The sequence below is a fragment of the Micrasema longulum genome, unplaced genomic scaffold (assembly GCF_059751315.1).
Source record: "Micrasema longulum isolate JH-2025_06_02 unplaced genomic scaffold, ASM5975131v1 h1tg000472l, whole genome shotgun sequence".
NCBI lineage: Eukaryota > Metazoa > Arthropoda > Insecta > Trichoptera > Brachycentridae > Micrasema > Micrasema longulum.
Genome location: NW_028277670.1, coordinates 77,930 through 99,938, shown reverse-complemented (window position 1 = coordinate 99,938; position 22,009 = coordinate 77,930).

Genomic DNA, 22,009 nt, shown 5'->3' with positions numbered 1-22,009 from the left:
TGCTCACCTGAGAACTAATGAAAATTGAATCTCGGACTAAGCAACTCTATCGTGGACATTTGACCGACATTATCTTTAAAACGTACAAATATTATTTAACATCATATAAAAATATCAGTTTTATGTCAAATCAAATATGTTTTATATTTTAAGTTTAAAGTTCATTTATTCAATTACTTTGATTAAATGACCCTTTACTTATCTACTCTGTTGTGTCAATCAATATTTTCGCGTGCACAATAAAATTTTAGAGAAGTTAACAGATTGCTTTTTTTCCATAACATTTGTGTTATAATTATATTTTTTCCCATCGTGCAACATTACGCGGCGACATCACGCAGGCGCGCGGTGAAAGTGGAGCATAGTAGGGAAATTTTTGGACACAGCCCGATGTATTCAAATATGATTCTACGCTCCTTCTGGACTATTCTTAATTCTAAGTATGTAACTAACGTTCATATGATTTGTATTTTGATATTTATACATGATTGATTATTTTTCAATACTTTTTTTTTTAAATGTTTATCATAATACTGCTTTTGTATCATATGGAGTAACTAATACTTTTATCGTGTTCATTATTATGGTTCAGTACGTAGACAGCGTAAAAATCACAATAAATTAGTAAGCGTGTAAACAAATGTAAGTTGAAGTAAATAATTAAATTACTCTTAACCCAAAAAAAATTACTTCGTGGGGAAAAATACTAAGATTGGGGTAAGGTTTGTGCGTCCTTAAGGAATTAGATTACGGGACATAATATATTATGTATTTGGCTACGCAAGGGTTAAGGAGCTTATAGAAAATGAATAGACCTTCGTCCGACCCCGGACCACTAATCCTGCCATCTTATTTAATTCAATTTTGACCCTTCACCTTACTGCACAAAAAACTTTTTTGATCTTTTGAAATCCCAAAATAAAAAATTTAAGATTTTATAATTTTTTATCACTCAAGCGATATTTTGGGGGAAAAGTACTTTGCAAAAACATTGGCATATTTTTTCAAACAAAATAATAATTGTCATTGACAAAAAACAGTCCTGGAAACGAAAATATTGATGATCTCAAAGCAATTTTATATACAATAATTTTCATTTGTTATTTGATTGAAGACTGCTTTTTTGTATGTACCGTACTATTTTCAAAATATTCTATTATTAACATAAAAAAACACTCACATTTCCTCAACTCTTCCATCTGTGGACTTTTGTGGAATACTTATTTCTGACCTTTCTTTTGATGCTCAAATTAGTAGAACGATAAGTTTATGCATTTACCAGTTGAGATAAATTAAATGCATACACTAAAAATTTCCCGGTTGGTGCCGCCCGCAATTAATAAATGCGTTCGTAATGTCTAGAGCCGATTATTGTAATGGTATCTATGTAGGTCTATCAAATAACAATGACTCGCCTACAATCTGGGTTAAATGCTGCAGTGAGACTTTTTTTCGGAACCTCTAAGTTCAGTTATATCACTCCACCACTTCTGGAATTACACTGGCTACGTTTTCCACAGAGGGTTGAATGCAAATTTTGTTGGCTTATGTATAAATCACTGCACAACTCTGCTCCGAAATATCTAAGGGAACTTTGCATTGCAGATGAACTGGCTGACCGGCGTCTTACGCTTAGATCAGCTACGTCTACGGCGAGAGAAAAAGATATTATACCCTACCCAAACAGCGCCCTTCTTCTTTGCAGTCTCAATCCTGGGGATCGGTTTGCAGCAAAGTCCTGCATCTCGTCTTCTATTGGTCTCTATTCTATGCTGCCCTCTTCAACTCGACAGCGCACTAAATTTGGTGAACGCGCATTTGCGGTCGCAGGCCCTATGGCATGGAATGCTCTCCCAACAGAGGTGCGAGGCTGTGAGAGTGAAGTGATATTTCGGAAGAAGCTTAAAACCCATTTGTTCTCTAACGCATTTGAATAAATCCGTAGCATGTCATAACAAAATACATTGTTTTAATTAACTTACAAATTGAAAAGCTTCAATCAAATTGATTTATTTATAGAACCACTTTGTAAAGCGCCCTTGAGGTATTATATTACTAAAATAGCGCTATATAAGTTATTTATAATAATAACAAAAAGAGCTGGAACCTTTATCATGTGGGTGGGATTCACCCTACTAAACAAAATTTCCTTCGTAGCAACGCCTGAAAACAATTTTTAATTTTTTATACTTCTTCTTATACCAGTTAGTTTAATTAGCCATGTTTTGAGTATCTCCAAATATTTGCAGACAGGCTGGATTTCCTTCCTAGAGAGTTATTTAGATCTTAATTTGAGATTTCACTCCCTAGACTCCCTAGAGATGAAATCCAGCCTTTCTTTAAACATTTGGACAAACTCAATATATTGTTGATATTCTAGATATATTATAATATTTTAATTAAAAAACAAAACATTGATATGTGTATTTTTTTTACAGAAACAGAAATTGACTAAATATCAACACTATGCTATGAAGATAGGAGGGGGTCAAGAAGGAATTATCTACAATTTCATATTCAGTAAAATGTCTATTTTTGTACGAAAATTTTACATATCGCTGTCGAAAACCTGCAATCAAACTTGTCTAAAAATATGTTTTACATCAATATTCAATATTTAGCACAGAAAATTAAACTAACTTTAAAGTCAATTGAAGATATCTCTTATTTATTGTGTGTGCAGTTATTTGTTAGATTTTGGTAAGGTATCCTAAATAAAATACTTTTATTGAATTTAATTCCAATTTTATTTTTCAAATAAACAAGAGTGTTTAATGTGACTCGTTTCGTTTTGTTCCGATATTATCAAACTTACTTAAATAATTACAAAGTTTCCTTATATACTAATAATAATTGCTGTTCAATGAAATAGGTGCATAATGGTGGTTTATAGGGGGGTATTTAACAAGTATTAACGATTTCTAAATAAACAAAGATAAGTTAAATAATTTAAAATCAATTAAGGTATACTGAGTTTATTTTATTAGGTAAATTATGGGTGTATTGGGAAAACCTTCTTTTGTGTAAAAATAATTGGAGGGGTACAGCTTTAAAATTAATATAATAATTAGATATTAATATTAATTTCATCTAAACTTTGTTAATACTTAAGTTAGTTTAATAACGTCCTGACAAGATGAAACGCCTCACATTATACACTCTTGTATTTACATTTTTTTAAATTAGAATTTAATCCAGTAAAAGTATTTTATTTTGAATACCTTACCAAATTTTAGAAGATATCTCTATTAATACATCACAACAGATATGACGAACATTTTATCATCATCGTCATTCTATGTGCGCTCCCTAGTTGAAGCATATGGTATCCACAAAGAGCCTCCATGCATCTCTATTGGCTGCCAACCCCTTACGTCCACCCAAGTCAAGTTTTGACATATACTTCCAACGAACAATCAGCAGCGGACGTCCAGGACGTCGAGAGCCTGATGTCTTGTGAAGTAGGCAAGCGTGGCTAAGCCTCTTAGGAGGCATACGCAGTATATGGCCTAGCCAACCGTATCGCCTCCGCTTAGCGACAGTTGTCACCGAAGTTTGCTGCGTCCGTTCTTTCATTTCTTCATTATTCACAAAGTCAAACCACCGCACGCCCAAGATTTTTCTGAGACACCTATTCTCAAAACTCTGAATTTTGCTGTTTTGGCCCTAGTGAGGTGCCACGATTCGCATCCGAAGATAACTATGTTATCTTTCAGTAGTAATACGGACCCAGATATCCAAGATTCGAACCACACCCTTTCACAAATTTATTTACATTTTTTAATCGTGAGATAATTACAACTCGTTAAAAATGCCTCCAAAATCGGAACGTTCGGATAAATTGGGAGAACGCAAATATTTATTCATCTTTAAAAAAACGAAATTCATTTATCTGAAAATATCGTTCTATTACAGTTTTATTGAACTGCCGTTAGGGATGACTTGGTTTTGCATCGAAAAATATCCACAACCCTTTCTTCTGCATTACTTCCCGTTTTTTTATAAAAAATTAATGCCCTCCAGCGATTACACCCTTAAAACCGAAAAAATACAATGAATTTTTTTTCAATAACTTTCTCACGGCAGGACTTGTGTTTGTATTTTTTGCGATATTGACACAATAAGGATGTAACTGTTTTTTCTTTACCTGTGCAGGGTTTATGGTGCAGAAGTTAAAATTCTAAAGGTTTATTTTGCGAGGGGCAGATTCTCTCAGCTGGGCTTTTTAAAAATACGTTGAAGAGGATTAGTTAAACAAGTGTTAAGATTTATGATTTCGTTACCTTGTAAAATCATTTTTTATTATAATAAAATAAATAAAACAACTTTGTTTTTAACCACTAATTTTTATTTTTCACCGACCGGTTTCAAAGCAAACAAGCATCTTTGTCAAGGTTTACGTAACTAATGAATTGATTCCTTTTTATTTTATTTCTATCATCTTCACTTTACTACACGTGGACCCAATAAATCAAGTGGTTTTTTCTTACACGGGTGGTAATTTGATATCCTTATTTTCGAAGTAAGCCAGGAGAGGACTAAAAGAAATATTGTTTATTTGGTTATTAATTATTGTTTTCTTATTATGAATCGCTTTTTTAATTTCTAAGATTTCTAAGTTGTCTAATTTTAATATTTTATTTTCAACGTAAAGTACTTTTAATCCAGTCTCTTTATTGAAGTTATGATTATTTTCTATCAGTGTAGTATTTAGTGAACATGATAGAAATAAAATAAAAAGGAATCAATTCATTAGTTACGTAAACCTTGACAAAGAAGCTTGTTTGCTTTGAAACCGGTCGGTGAAAAATAAAAATTAGTGGTTAAAAACAAAGTTGGTTTATTTATTTTATTATAATGAATAACCACACAGTTTGTGCTTCAAATATAAACTTTACATTATTTTATTATTTCAAAAACTTCTCCACTTTTGTTCAAATAATTGCCTTGATTGCCTTCCCTAGGAATAAATACAATACATATCTACAAACATTTTTATTGATTCAATGGCTATTCTCAGGTATTCTGTTTGTTTAAAAAAGTGAAGATAAATCCTCTTCATAGTGAAGTAGTAAGTGTGTTCATCTACCATGCGTAAGGTCCTCGGTTTAATTCCTGGCAGGGCGGACATGAAACACTTGTTATAAAAGGGATTCTACACGGAAATATTTCATTAATTGTGACTAGTATAATGCGAATCCCCTTACCTTCTATGTGGCACAAATGATTTTGTTGGACTAACCCGGAAACCAAAGCTCACTGTCTTCTATCATTGTTGTGTCTTAAGGAGAGTACAGAACGTGAATCATGCATTTTCTGTTGGTAAGTAAAAAAATAATAAAAACATTTACTTGCTGTTTGCACGTAGATAAAACAACGTTGTTTTGTCCTAGGCCTCGACCATTGTCCACGTGTAAATAGCATTTTTTTGGGGAAAAAATTGTCCCGAGACATCGCCATCGAGATAGACGGGCAGGTTATCTTCGTGGAACAGTGATTACTCCTACCACCGCGCGTGGTTGCCAGAACATTGTCCACGTTTAATAGGACCTTGCGACAACAGTGATTTGCTTGACATGAACGTGTCGCTCCCAAAAAAAATCTGCATAATTTTTAAAAATTTAGTTTATCCTCTAACAATTCCAATGCATCTTGGTATAAAATGAATATTTTTTTCGTAAATTTGCTCCTTACAAACGCTGTTCTGTATTTATTTTCGGTAATGGACACAATATACACTATAAACAAAGACTAGAAAAGCAGAAACACCCTTATGTATCACCAGCAAAGTTCAGTTTATATTTACAAACAGCTCTATTACTGATAATGTTTTGTATTAATTAACATATAATAAATAGGTATCAAAGCTTAACGTCGTTTTTTTCTGTCATCTCCAACTAATATATGAGCTCCGAACACAACAAGCATAAATTCTAAAATCTTACTACGCTGCATCTACGATACTAATGCAGTACCCTTTGCACCACTGGATCACCATCATCAACCCCCTTTCACCCAGTGGTGCATAGGCCACTGCAATTGCAAACCAAATTCAGCGGGTTTTAATCATCTGTTATATGAAGATATAAACGATCAGTCTTAAGCTTCAGGTACCAGTCCAGGAGCAATAAAATATTGCAGTTTAAATATTTTTTTAATCAATATTTCACATCCACCCTGCCAGGAATCGAACCCAAGACCTCGTGAATGATAAGTGAACACGCCAAACACTGCACAACAAGCCGGACTTATTCCCACTAGATTATCTTATTTGGGACTTTTACCTTAAAGCAGCCAGCGAGTCGAAAACACTCGTCGAAGATTCTGGTTCTATTTCACACACATAACTGTATATTTCATCCGCCTGTAAACTACTGAGTATGTTAAAAGTAAATATTGAATCGTGTAGTGGCTTATGTTGCTGACTCACGGATCACAGGTCCGAGGTTCGAACCCCACTCTACCTCAACTTGATTTCAATCTTCTAATAGTGAGTTATTTACAACTCGTTGAAAATGGCCATTGCAATTGAAATCTTTTGATAAATTATAAGAACGCTAATACGAGTATTTCAAAAAAAAAAAATGCTTTAATACATAGCCATTTATTTAAGCATTTAAATAAGTTCTATAATAGTAATTTCAAAAGAAATCCCTAGAATTTTCAATTAAGAAATTTTAGTTTTTAGTTTGAAAAAAAAAAAAATGCTAAAATGGACTAAACGTAACGGCGTCATATTAAAATTACGCTCCTAATAACCCTCTTAAAAATACAAACGTTCCGCATGACCCCACGTCACTGTATTTTTTCCATTTAAGGGTTAACTCCTCTTCTATGGTTCGGAACCTCCCTGGGGTGCGCGTAATTCCGGCCAACCCTTTTGTGGCACGTCGGGTTTTTTTTGTACGTATTTAAATCATCAATAGAGCATCCCGGTCGGGAGCTTTCATAATGGTTTTTTTCCCATTCACCCGATACTTCAAACTTATGTGCATATTATGAATTTATGCAATCTGCTCGCGACGAATTGAAAATAGTAAAAAATGACAATTTGGTATCACGCTGTAAAATTAATAATTTATAATTACATCTCTAAATTTACATGTGTCTAAATGCTTTTTTTTTTATGAGCACCTATTGGATTTTACTTCACAGGAAGTTAATGAAGATTGAACGACATTACGATAGATTTAAGTTGCAAAAAAATTGTAGCTGGCCGGATATCCATATTTACACCTGAAAAATATTTTCCTTTATTATTAGAATGCTTATTTTTCCTCTCGTCTTAGATCCAGGATCTGTTTATCGGTTCCTCACTCCGTGCAAATGACCAGCTATCTCTCCATGTTTTTTATGGTCTTCCAGGTGGACGTTGACCTATGGGGATCTAGTTTGCTGCAATGCGTGGAAGTATGCAGTCTTGCATTATATTTGATTTATTTCGAATACAAACAGATATACAGGTTAAATGATTTTAAATAGAAACTATTAAAAAAATATGTATATTAAAATAGGAGGGCCTTTTATTCAATAATATGTATTCACTGAATTATACTAAAATAAAGCAACGACGGTTTAAACCATATAAATAATAAATATCCGTTATATTTCTTTATTTCCAAACCAATCCTTTTTGAAGCCTCGTGTAGTTCCATAATCATTGCGCCTAGTTCATCCGTGTCTTTACTTATGACTACTATACCATATGCAAATCTGAGGTGACTCAGGCCATTGATCTTTACACCTTTATTTTCCCAATTTAGGGTTTTAAATACATCCTCTAAGGCTAGCGTAAAGAGCTTTGGCGACATTGTGTCCCCTTGTCTGACGCCTTTTTCTATTTTGATTTTATCAGTTTTTGTGTCCTCTTTAATCCTCACATCCATAGTAGCGTTGTCATAAATAAACGTACTTATTATATACGTTCATAAATGAATGTACCTATTATATGGAGAGTTAAATAAATCAGGACTATTAAAATTCTTATATGTTCTTATTATATTTCTATAATTCCAAAAGAACCGCATCTTCTTCCTTTTCCATCGGACGATTCACTCATTTTCGAAAATTTTCCTTATGATAAGGGACCACAGGACCACAGGACCACAGGACCACAGGAGAATTTTGTTCCGGTTATATCTGCTCTTGTTTTCAGACTTTCAGTAACTATTGGCCTAACCTATGTTTTGTAAATGTATGCAGATTTTACAATCTATTCTCAAATGTTTGTTTCGCCACACAACGTTCCTCAGACGGCCAGCTGCGAAAGAGGTTTAATTAGACTGCCTTCTTACTTCCGATTATAAATCGCTATGACTAGATATTTCTACAACTTGATATAATAGAATCGTATAAAAAAACTTGTTTCTATGTTAAACTCAACATGGTTTCCAGCACTATATACTACAAAAACGAATAGAAATATGCCTACAGCCGAACTGCAACACGGTACAAATTACTAGTACATAAACAAAACTCAAAATCATAGTTTTAAATGTTTTTTTAAGTTTTTAAAAAGATGAATATTTTTGTACATATTTTTTTAAATATGTTTGAAAAAATTATCTTCTTAAACATTTAAATGACTTAACTTACCACTTTAAAAAAATACATAAAATTTAATGACTAATTTAAAATCAACCTAAAAAAGCACGAGATGACTATACTTACCAGACGAGACATAATATGATTAGATATTATAATATTTCTTATAAAACTCTAACGGGTTTTATAAAATCATAAACAAATCAATACACAAAAAATGTGTTTTGAGGTGTCTCCTAGTAGTTGAAATAATTTAAATGAGTGTCTCCCAAATTAAAAAAAGTTTTTATTTGTTCATTCTTCATTATTATCTTATATAAGTAAAAGGTGACGTAGTGATTCATTTTTACGTCGTAAAAATGAACAGATAGAAGAATTTAAGCTTTAAAACATTGGTAAAAGTGTGAATTTTAAACAGTTTGTAAAGTGATCACGTTAATCAGCCAACGACAGGTCATAAGCCCTGTAATTCCATATCCCATCCTTAAAGAAATTCTCTCTGCTGAAAATTAAAAAAATTAACCTATTTATGGTTATAATATTAAACGAAATATTTTTTCTGACTGTACCCGATCTATCGATTATAACCCATTCGATCCGCCGCTGCCATCGATTTAAAAAAATGACCTTTTTAAATTTGAAATCCCCGATGACGCTTCGTTTCTTTTTTATTATGATTTAACCCTTTGGAGTCTATCTGGCTCCGAACGTGATCTTTTATTTGAGTTTGAAGCTTTACAAATAGTCTTTTGTTGATAGGGTTATTTTTTGTGGTAGATTTTGTCATTATGGTAAGAACTGAAATTTGTTTAGTAATATTTAGAACATGATGGAGTTAAGTTTGTGTATTTGTTCAATGTGCTTCTTAAAAGTGGATTTAACAAGAATGAAACTAACTTCTCGTAAAACGCAAAAATGTTTTTTTATAGAATTCTGCCGTGTTTATGTGTTTTCTTTAAATTAAAAAATAACTATTGAATAATTCAAGTTTGAGGTGAAATTTGTTGATAATCTTTTTCTTGGTAACAATCCATTTTGAAAAAAGTAATATGAGTTTGTGTAATTTTGTATGTATCCGAGCGAATGAAAAAAAACAGTTCTGAGTGTGAAATAGAACCAGGGTTCCGGTTTACGAGTGTTTTCGGCTCGATAGCTACTTTTCAGGTATTCGTTAAAATCGTGAAAATGGAAATCGAGTGGAGATGAGTCAACTCAATACTCGTAAAGTGGTAGTTGGCGTTTTTGTCGACCATAATTGAGGTCCTAGGTTTGACAGCTGTCAGGGATGTTATTCTATAGCGCAAAATTGATTGTTCCTCGATGGACACCTGAAGTGCAAGACTCATTACTTTACCTTTTTGCAATGCCTTAAGCACTATTGAATGTGGATAAGAAAATTAAAAAGACTACCTACAATCTTTATCCTTCAAGTATCTTTCTTTATTTTGTTAACTATAGTGTTGAAACTACGCTTTATTTTTTTATGTTTTTAAATTTTTTCTTTGTAGCATGATCACTTGACAAAATTACTATTCTGCTCAGTGTTTATTTAAAAAAAAAATATTGATAGAATTTTAAGTTGCTTTAATTCCGCTCGTCCACGCGTTTTGTAGTCGCAAGACGATTGGTAATCTAGCGTCAATATGCAAATTTTGTTAACTATCAAATACCTCAATTTTGTAAATGGAGTCTAGAATTCCGGACGTCCACGCACTCAGTAGCTGAAAGACTAGTAATATTTTTTTTCTTGTCAGTTTTTCTTGTCAAACTAAAAAATAATTAATGTGCGAGCTAGATTTTTTACCATCCATGCGTTTTGTAGCTGCAAGACGTGCTGCAATCTAGCTTCTATCTGCTATAGTTGTAATAGTTCATTATTGGGAGCGAGGAACTAGAATTGGAATCGACTGACTATGCGCTCTGTAGAGTCAAGACGTGATGGGATATTTATTTATTGTATGCGCCCTTGAGGTGATTTTCACAAAAATGGCGCTATACGAAGTATTCAACTGTAATAATTTAATGATAATAATAATAATGATGATATGTTGTACGCAAAAAAAATACTACTTTTGAAAAATTACTTAAAATACGTATTTAAATAATACGGATTAAAAAGAGACGTACACATATATTTGAAGGGTGCACGGCAAGAACAGGCTCATCAATAAATAATACATTTTCCATAAAAGAAAGAACGCTGAGTTAATGTTTGATAAAATAGTTTATATAATAATGTAAAATTTTATTTTAACGCATAATAACAGTTTGAAAAAAAAATGTACTTTTTCGTTAAACATACAAAAACGAACTCATTAAAGCAATCGTGGCAAATTTATTTTCCAATAATTTTAATAACGACGTTAAACTTAGATGGACCTTATATGTATTTTCAAAATACTTAATACTATAAGTGATGTCCCATTTTCGTTGCAATAAATTTATTTTCATGTTCTCAGCCGCGTCACTAAAAGTCAAAATCTGCTTCTTATCAAATCTTCTAAAAGAAACTTTTGTTTTAATGCCCAAATGTACAGAATGTTTAGATTAGTCAATTCGTCACTCAACTTGGAATGCTTCGGTATAGATCTCCCGCTTTTCGTAGATCTCTTCGTCACTAAAACAATGTGGGATGAAGGTGGATTGGTATGGGTCAGCATGAAGTCTTATGTGTTGATCGTGTTTTTAAATGTATTGTATAGCATTATTTCATTGCCCTTTTTTGTCTTTGCTGTATAGTTTTATGTTCATTTTGTTCAGTTTCTTAGACAAATATTTCTTTATCTAACCATTGTAATTGGTTCAAGCCGTACATATAATTTATAAATAAGTCTAGGAGCCACATTTTGTTTGAAATTAATATATCATTTTATTGAACTCATTCAGAAGAATTTTTTCGATTTTCGATATCTCCAAAATCTATGAAATGCAATGGTCTTGTTTTTACTGTGTAGTTTTCTTTTGTATTATTTGTATGTATGCAAATAAATTATTCTGAAAAAGGAGTCATATTAATACGCATAGGTGTGAAATTAAATTTTTGATATTTGCGTAAGCTCCAAATTCAAAAATATAACATACGCTTCGAAATAGGCTCCTTTACTCTCCCATAAAAAATGGATAAAACATTTGCCAAATCATCCTTTCCGTAATCTGCGAGTGTAAATATCATATTATTACAAAATCCCTGTAAAAACGCTCCCAGGATTCTCATCACGACCGAATTTGATCCTCAACGCCATAAAACTAGACGACATCCATAAAAATATTTAAATCCCGCAATTTCAGGAATGGCTTCATGAGATCAATAATACATATGTATTGTATTTGGATTCAAAAGATATCTCCGTGACAAAAAATGTATTTGACGGCCTTAACGCGACCGTGCGCTACCCCTTAGCCTGCCCTTATTTCAGAAGCCTTATTACGGGAGTAAATGTATTGTAAAACTAGCCAAGACTAGCTATTGCGATGAATAAGTCAGAGGGATGGAATAAAAGTATATCTCACCCCCGCCCTCTTTCAAACTGTTATAAAATGAATAAAATAAATCATAATATACCAACGCCCTCTGTCGCAGTCCGCCTTGCCGATTTTTAAGGGTGGAAAAATATTCGGACATTTGCAACTCTGCGGACATTTTGATATTTGTAAAATATAACACTGCATGATATTTTATCTATTTCAATTTATTAATATGTAATATTGATGAATTTCGTAGTTTAAAAAAATAATACAATGGATCAATCTTGTTTAATTGGTTAATCTTGGATTCTGAAGTTAACATTGCATTAACAGATTACAGTCCTCTGCATGTGCTCGAAGGAATTTAATGTTCAACCTTGCTTTAGTTATCATAGCTTTTCTCAGTTTCGCGGTGGTTTCAATAATAACATTTTGTAAATGTTCATATTTACGGTTTTTGTTTTTCTCCTTTACGATTTTAGAGTTTTCTTCTTTTGTTTGATCTATTGACATTTTGATTTACTCATTTTGTTCCACAATGCTATCGATTATTTCTACTTTTGTGAGATTTGTACTCATTCCTTTCACCATTACACACGGTCTTTTTTTCTGAATTTCTTTGGCGGTTAAAGTCTTTGTTTTATTTATGGCTTGTGATAATTTTTCAGCATCACTTTTTTTAGGGCATGTGATGATAATTTTGTTGATAGATTTTTTAACACTGCTTACTCTTTTTCCTTAATTATTGATATTATTTTTTTGGTAGATTATTTGTTTTATTTCTTCGGCCGAGGTTTGCTTATTTTTGTTAGTGATGATTGTTGCGAAGTTTGTTCCGAATACGGTTTTTTTTTCATTTTTATTATCTTTTTTATTAACTTTGTGATCGATTGCGGACTCTTGTGAGTACTTTTTATAAGTTATCTTTTATTTTGCCTAAAATCACTCTTAAAATTATTTATTTTTCTTTAGTAGAATCAATAATAAGATATGGTATAAAGTCGTGGGGACATTCGACTAAAACTAATATTAAAATGATCCAGGGTCTACAGTATTCTATAGTTAAGCGAATTGTACCTGCAGAGATTTACAAACAAAGAAGTAATAATGATCTCCTGTACAAAACAAACAAAACTCTGCCTGTTCGAGGACTTCTGTGGCTTTGCATCATTTTGGAACAATTAAATAGTAATACATTCAAGTTTCCTCTCAAACATAACCAAAATACACGCTTCACGTCTAATGATGGCTTGGTAGTACCAAAAGTATGTTATAAATATGGAATAGAACTCCTAATATTTAGTACCTAGAATTTTTAATTTATTACCAAAAGAACTTAAAATTGACTCACATTGTAACAAGAGCAAAATAAGAGAATGGCTACTCAATCAAGAGTTTATATATGAGTAGTAGCTTAGGTGTAAATATTTTTATTTTTCATATATTTTCTTGTATTAAAAAAATGAATTTATATATTATTATTTGTATAAACATGTTGATTCTGATCATTCCGGCTGTTAATTTTGATATGTTATTCATTGTTTTTATAAATGTAAATAATATTATTAAGTCAGTATAAATATTTATTTTTTGATCTTTTTTTATTTTTTATTTTTGCACCACTACAGGCCAAGAGGCCCAATTACAGCGGTGAATTACATCACAGAACACCCAGGCTTGAGAAAAATCACATTTAATTTTTGTGTTCTCACCGGGAATCGAACCCGGAACCTCCCGTCTGTGAGTCAAGCGTCTTGACCACTACACCGCGGAGGCTGCCATATAATATAATCTTCACCAACAAGCTACAAAAAGTGGCTTGGTGGGATTTTAGTTTTAGTAAAAATATAACAAGTGAAATTTTTTTAAATTGTAAAAATGTATAATTATGCTATTAAATCAAAAGAAAATTTTTATTACAGATATATTTATATTACAGGTATGTTTTAATTTTACCGGGGTTTATTTTTAATAAATTTTCTTTTTTATTTTTGGCAACTTTTTTCAAATTCCTCTGCATGTTTTCATTTTTTTTACACAATTATCACATTTAAATGGATGATTCTCACATTAATTCATGTAGTCTTTGTTTTGTAAAATTATTTTTTCTTCTAGTATGTTAATTTGTCTTTAATATTCTGTTATTTTTTTCGTTCATAAATTCTGTAGATTGTTTACATGTTTATCTTTTTTTTTTTAAACTTCAGGTTGAAGTGAACACTATAAACAGGCTGAAGGTTTTTAAGATGTGATTACATCGTAGAATGCTAAACATAACTGGAACAAACCTGAATCCTGAATATATAGTCTGGACGAAAAACACTGAACGCATGTTGGCAGATGTATTTAAAGTACATGTAATTTGATTTAAAACCTTTTTTTATTTTAAAAATTTCACCATCATTTCCTTTCACATTACCTTAACGTGCATTGGGCACTGCATTGATATAGCCTATCTTGATCATTTTTTGTTACGTGAAGGTAAGATGATGAGTCTTACACATCAGGTGCCAGTCCGGGAAATGTAAATTTCTGTATGTAGTGTAAAAACAAATTACAAATCTTAAAATTTCAAAAAAGTACATACATAGTACTTTATATTAGATGTTGATTATTAAGTATATTAAACCTTAATGTGCATATGTGTCTGTTTTGCGTCTAGGCGGGTAAAGAATACAGATCTCTGAAATTGAACCAGAATCTTGAACGAGTGTTTACGACGCAATGGCTGCTCTCAGGTAAAAGTTTTCAAATAAGGAAATCGAGTGAAGATAAGTCCGCTTTGTTGTGTAGTGGTTGACGCGTTCTACTACCATTCTTGTAATCTAAGGTTTAATTCCTAATCTAAGGTAGTGTGGACGTGAGATACTGATTTTCAAATTTGTGTAAACCGCAACATCTCAATGTTCCTGGACTGGCAATCGAAGCATATGACTGATCACCTTACCATCTTGTAAAAAATGATCGAACCACTCTGAATTTGTTTATCAATGCATTGCCCTATACGTGTAAAACAAAGTGGCTTAAAAAAATTGGGTCCCACTGAAAATTCTCTTGGCTTGGGAACTAAAATTATAGCATTGAACTTTAAATTTAATTAACAATTCTCCGTTACGCCGGCAATACCGTTCAAGTGATTTTTTTTTAAAAAGTATTTTTAACTTTTCATCAAGATTTCACAATTTTGTTTCAACAAAATATAGTTAAATAGTTTGTCAAAATGAAATTTCGTATTTATCTTTTTGTCATGAACAAAAATTTATTTTAAAATAAAATCTATTATCGTTAGATACATTGTTTAAATTATCTCCTTAAAAATCAAAATTTCACTTAACAAATATTGCCGGCGCAACGACAAATCACGGTTTTGCAGCACTGAATGTTGATAAATATTTCCTGACACCTATGTCGGGAATCGAACCAGAGACCTCTTGCATGACAGACTATTGCGCTGACCATAATTTGACTACGAGACTTAAATAAGTATTTGATTTTAGTTCACTTTTAAGCCTTCACAATGGTAGTGTTCCTAAAATTTTAAAATTTTTCGTTTCATTTTCAAAGAGTTGTAAATAACTCGCTGTTAAAAAATAAATGAGAATCGTCGTAGAGCGGGGTTTAAATATTAGTTTTCTAATCAGTGAGTCTGCGACATTAGCCACAGGACTACAAACCAGATCAAAATATTTTTTTTAAAAATATTTTTACGCAAACTAATCCTTGTTAAACTTATTGAACATGCGTTTTTTTTACTGGTTGGTTTTTGATAAATTTGCTACATGAAATAAATTTATTTTATGGGGCCTGCTAATCGGTCTAAATAAGAACGTGTATTAGATAATATTGTATGGAGGCGTGTGTAAAAAATCCATACATGATCGCTTTGAGGCATAAAATATATCATTTGGTATTCGGTATGGACCCAGTGTTAAATATTAACCCCACTAGCATAAAAATTTATGAGGGGTGGACAGTTTACTTCGAGCCAATATCGACTCAATGTCCTGTATAATCCGGTTTATATGTACCACTATCGGGTGGCGGGGGTTGCCATAAAAGAGAGGGTTGGCGTGAATAAGGGATGTTTTGGGGTAGGGCTGAGGGGGGAGTGGCCAGTTTGAAAGACCTAATGAGGGGGTGTTGTAATTATGAATCATACTGTTAGTTGGCAATTTTATTTTTTATTACTTTTTGATTTCTTTAAAATTAAAACTGTAAGTATATAACTCAGTAAATGATAATGAAAATAGTAATTAGAAATGAGATACATTGTTGTTAATGTATACAATATACATATTATACCTATGTATACACCATAATATGTATGTAAGATTTAAAAACTTTAAATATAATTTATAAATTTAATTAAATCAACTTAAATCAACCTTGACAAATAAATGTTTGTCGCAAGAGGCAAAATTAGCAGCTCAAAATGGAGTCCTGGTCCCTTGATGTATATTAATGAAATGGACTTGGAAAAACATGGATGAAAGTAAGCTGAATGCTGTCAAAATGCGATCTCTCTGGCGAATGTAAGGTAAAACTATGTACGATGTATGCGCAAACGCTGAAATCCGTACATTATATAAGGCTGAGATAAGCATTATCGACAAAATCAAGAATGAAGCTCTGCGCTGGTTTGGACATGTAGAGCGAATGGACAGCGAAAAAACGGCTAAAAATATTTACAATGCAAATGTTGACGGACGAAGAAATAGAGGAAGACCGAGAAAGATATAACATGACCAAATCCAACAAATACTTGAAGACGGACATGTTAAAAGTCGTAATAATCTGCGTCGTAATAATAGAGTGATGTGGCGTTCTATCTTCTCTGCCTATCCTGAAGGGCGAAACGACGCGATGGTTTGTTTATTTGATTTGTTTTTTTATATGTAACTTATATTTTATATTATTTTTTTAACATACATATACGGCAAATCGGCATTTTACAAAAATTTATAATATTTATATTTTTGTTTTAATTATTTTTAAAAAACCCAAATAACCTTTTACTTAAGATTTATAAAAAAAAATAAAAAGTATACATCATATTCAGTAGAAGTTTAAACAATTTAAGAATTAATGTAAAAATCAAATCAAACATTAAAATATTTTAAAGTAATATGACAAGAAAATATGATTTTATTACTTTTCTAACGATCTAACGATCGCTGTTTTATCGCAAATTTTATTATCTGTATTTTTACTATGCTTTACCATTATTATTTTTAACTATATCTATTTACTATGCTGTCCTTTAACTATGTTCTAGTATAACTGTTAACTGTTATGCATTTTGTACTAATTGTTTACGACTGTTAATGAAAAAAAAAAATATAATAAAAGTTGAAGATAATTTTCGGGCGTTAAAATATTTGTGATTCTGTTAGACGAATTGCTAACCCTTGGCGTTGAAATTGTCAAACGTAATACCTACCTACTAGTAATCCTTTCACTGTGACTTGATAAGTTTGATGTAGTCAATTAACTTTTAATTACTGGTTCTACATGCATGATTGTGGGATTTTCCTTTTGGTAAGTTACTGTGTATAAAAGGCATCGGAGTTAAGAATTTAATAAAATTATGGTAATAACAATCCAATTTGTTTTTTTTTTTATTCAAAATTTATTTACTTATATAATCTTACGGAAAACATTCATTAAACGAAATATTTTTTCTATTTTAAATTCATATTCTATTGTTAATGATATTTTTTTCAACGTCTTTTGTAAAAGTTGTCTGGGTCTTATGTTTAGTTTTGTCTGGTGGTTTATTGCAAATTTTCTGTCCCTGGTTTATTTGTCTCGACTGTCCTTATCTCGTTTTAGAATGTTGAGTATGATTTTCTTCTGATATTCTCGTATGGTGTCCATGTTAACTATTTTATTATTTTTGTAAATTTGCTATTGACATAGGCTATTGTTATAGAATTAAATACAGTTTTGCTACCATTCGTGCTCACAATATGGTCCTGGGGATGAATAACAATATCCGATAAAGGCTCTCCATAAAATTTGTCATATTTATTTATTTATTTGACACTTTATATACATATACAATAAATATACATATAAGGGCAGGCATATTGCCTTAAGGCAATTTCTTTCTACCTACCTAAACCATTTAGTTTGAGAAAATTATAAATACATGGACATATTGAATCTTACAATTTTATACAAAAATTAATAGCAAAGATTAACATAAATAAATATATTATATATAAAAAAAATTAACACTATACTATGAAGAGAGGAGAGGGGATAGGAAGGGAAGGGAGATGGGCATATTCACAGTGAAAATAGTAGGTATATTAAATAGAGTTATTTAAACTGGTTTATTGACAATAAAAATGCTTTTTGTTTGAGTGAAACCGATAGGAAGGTCTTTAAAATGGTTTTGGGTATGTGAAAAAATGTGTTCAAATATAGGTAGACAGTGTGTCACTACCAGCTAATTATAGGTCGTAAACTCTATAATTGCCTATGAAAAGACTATGTTAATTAGCATTACACAAAAAAAAATCTGACCTATATATTAGAATATCTCGAAAAAGTTAATAAAAAAGAATAAACAGAACATTTAAAAAATAGCATTTTGTAGTTAAACAGTTAATTAGTAAAGTAGTACATTTAAATAAATCACACGTGGAACTGTATTTTTCTTCTTCCTCGACACTATTTTTGACTATCACTAATGACCAAACAACAACGCCTATGTGATTTAACATATTACAGCAGAGATGAAGAACATTTAAGAGAAAGTAATATGGAAGTCTAGGCATCTACAGGGCTTATGACCTGTCATTGACTGGTTTAAGTGGCTACTTTACACACTGTGTAACATTTACCAAAACGGTAATATTTTAACATCAATATTCCTTCAATTATTTCATTTGTTGATGTTTTTGAAGTTAAGGAGCTGAAATTTTTGTTTATGCGGGTGAAATTTGTCTAATTGAATTATTCCACCAACACACTAGGCAACGTCTGAATTTTTTTTAAATTTCTATACTTCTTCATGGACCAAGCGGATTTATCAACAATATTTTGTGTTTGTCCAAATTTTTGACCTTCTCTAAAATGTTCTTCATCTCTGTTGTAACATGTTAATATAAACAGCTCCCTAGGGAGATCAATCAAGTCCTTGTCTTTAAAAATTTGGACAAACCTATGTGATTACTTTTTAACGCTGCGTAACTTTACACATATGTCTATATAAACATCGATATTTCATCGATTCTTCCGTAACTTTGTCAGTCATAAAATAAAACTACATTTCTAATATTAGTAAATAATTTTCAACTGGCACATGTCCGTTATAAAATAAAACTATTAGGCCGTGGAAGGATCTGAATATTTACAATTATGGGTGGTTAAAAACTTGAAGATATATCTTCATGTTTCAGGATCATGGCAGGATATTTAACTTGCAGACTTAATACGCCTATTATCCTTCATATTTAAGGCCCTGTGGTATAAACCATTCGCGTATGTCTCCGTCATAATACGAAATTGGTTCCAGGACGAACTGCCGTCCTTTTATGACAGAACATCAAATGAATTCGTCTAGAAAATCGAATTTATAAAGAGGAAAACGGATACTGCAAGGACACAAAGGAAGCAGGAGGAAGGAGATTGGGACTATGATCGAAACGCAAGAATGTAATTTAATGTGATTTTTTTATTGTGAGTTTTCAGTCATTTGTCAATATTATCTACATACTCGTAAAAAATCAGTCGTCTATTTTATTGGCCAGGTGAGGCAAAAACATGAAAATTATCTGTACACGTAGTTTTGTTGAAAAGAATTTTCTTTATCTATAATTTTGTCTAAAAAACTCAGCCTTAAAAGATAAAGTTATTTAGGATTCCGGTTACTGAAATTTCGACTTTTGAGCCTCATAATATATTTTTGCTATTCGGAGCAATCAATGTGTAATATAGAAGAATCTGTCCTTCAACATAAAATTTTCTCTCGATTTTTGCAGTCAGAAATAAAAAGTTATTATGTTATAGAGTAATTAAAATACAAACTAAAGAATCATATGAAACCCACTCTATGCTCACTTCCAAGCAGTATTCATCGGCTTTTGTAATTATATATATTTTATATTTTTGGCATTAAATAAACTTTTAAGTGGTTAGTCATATCGACGTTAAATTTAATTCCATTTAATGAAATTCAAAATGCCATTTTTGGGACGACCTTGCTATTTTCAACCCAATATTTTTTCGGTCCTCTTAGGTTTAAAATCAAAATCATTGACGGTTAATCATACTGAAGCCCAACGTGAACTTTAATCACAAACACACAACATTTAATGCTATTTTTAAGGCAATGATCGACCTGATTTAGTTCTCGGGTTTCTTTGCTTTAGCAGAGACGTGACTTTTTAAAAATTCACTTCTATCGTAGTCATGGGCATTAACATTAATTAAACAAATTATAGACATTGGAAAAAGCCGGGAAAAATGTTGCAGGTACGCTGAAATCTCGTTTTGCCCGTTTTTTACGCGGTTTCGAAATAACACGGTTCAAGAATGAAATGAAAAAAAAATCGTGCATTTATTTAATGAAGCGTAATAATAATTGATTTTATTTTATTTTATTCTATTTTGTTTTATTTGATTGTATTTTTTTTTTTTTTTATTTTTTTTTTTATTTTTTATTATTATAATTTATTTTTTTTAATATATATTTTTAATTAATTATACTATTCGTTATTGGAATACCTTAGATCGTTCTCGTACATGCTTGATGTATAATATATGTATAATGATAGTGAACCTTCGTAACGGTGTTTTAAAGTATTTCTATGTCATATTTATTTAAAATATTGCGTTTCAAAAAAACAGTCAAAAATTTATTTTTTCTAGTACTTTTTTTACACGGTACTGTGTTGAACTTATCCCTCGTGTAAAAAAAGGTGCCTATGTATTTTTTTACATTTTGTTTTTTTTTGGTGGCCACATTATTATTGGAAATTACTTACATTATTTTAATTTCAGATGCTGAATAACAGGTAGGACTCTTTAGAAAAAAGTTAATAAAAATCAAATAGAAGAATAATCTGTCTTCCGGGATTCCTGAAACTAATTGGGTGCTCGCTGGGCATATTCCAGGCATTCCGTCTTCCCGTTACATTATGTTATATGGAGAAATGCCTTCAAACATGGGGACGGGAAACGTCACAACAAAAATCTCATATCACAGAATTCCTGAGTCTTCCCGTGGACTACATATTACGGCATCCTTAGAATTGTAGTCTTTGTCAAAGCGTGGAGAATTACATTGGAAAAATTATAATTCTTTTCAGAAATGTATGTACTTCATTTGATTTATTTATTTGTTCATATATTGTTAACGAAAAGCAGACTGTATAATCTAAAAAGTATTTCATTCAATTTTGTACAAAGTTGGAATTTTTAAATAAAGAAATAGAGATAAGGATGTCCTTCAATATTGGTGTACTGGAAGTTCACCATGATTGTGAAACTTAACGATTTATTATAACAACTTTTGCAAAAATTCCAAGAATTATTATGCAATGTGACGTTATGACAAAATATTGTTTGTAAAATTCCAAATCCAAATTTTCTTTTTTGTAAATCTTCTATCTTGTTTTAGGTAGGTACCATTAGGACGGATCAAGAGAAGGATGGAAAAGATTATCGGCCATGAATAATATCGATAAATGCTGTTTTATACTAAACATATATCGTGTGGTTATTACTATAAGGAACTAACTTCAAAATCTGCATTTTTTAGTTAACAACTTAAAACCCATGTTTATCCGCCATGAATGCTACAAATAAACCAGTCTCGCATTCAAATCATCATATTATTTTAATACATCAGCACGTGTCTATTTGTAGCATTTAAGGAGGAAGATACAAATATGTGTTTTAGTGTTTAACTCGAAAACCCAGATTTTGAAGATACCTAACTGTAGTACTAACCCCACGATATACGCCCAGTGGGCATTTTTAAGGACAA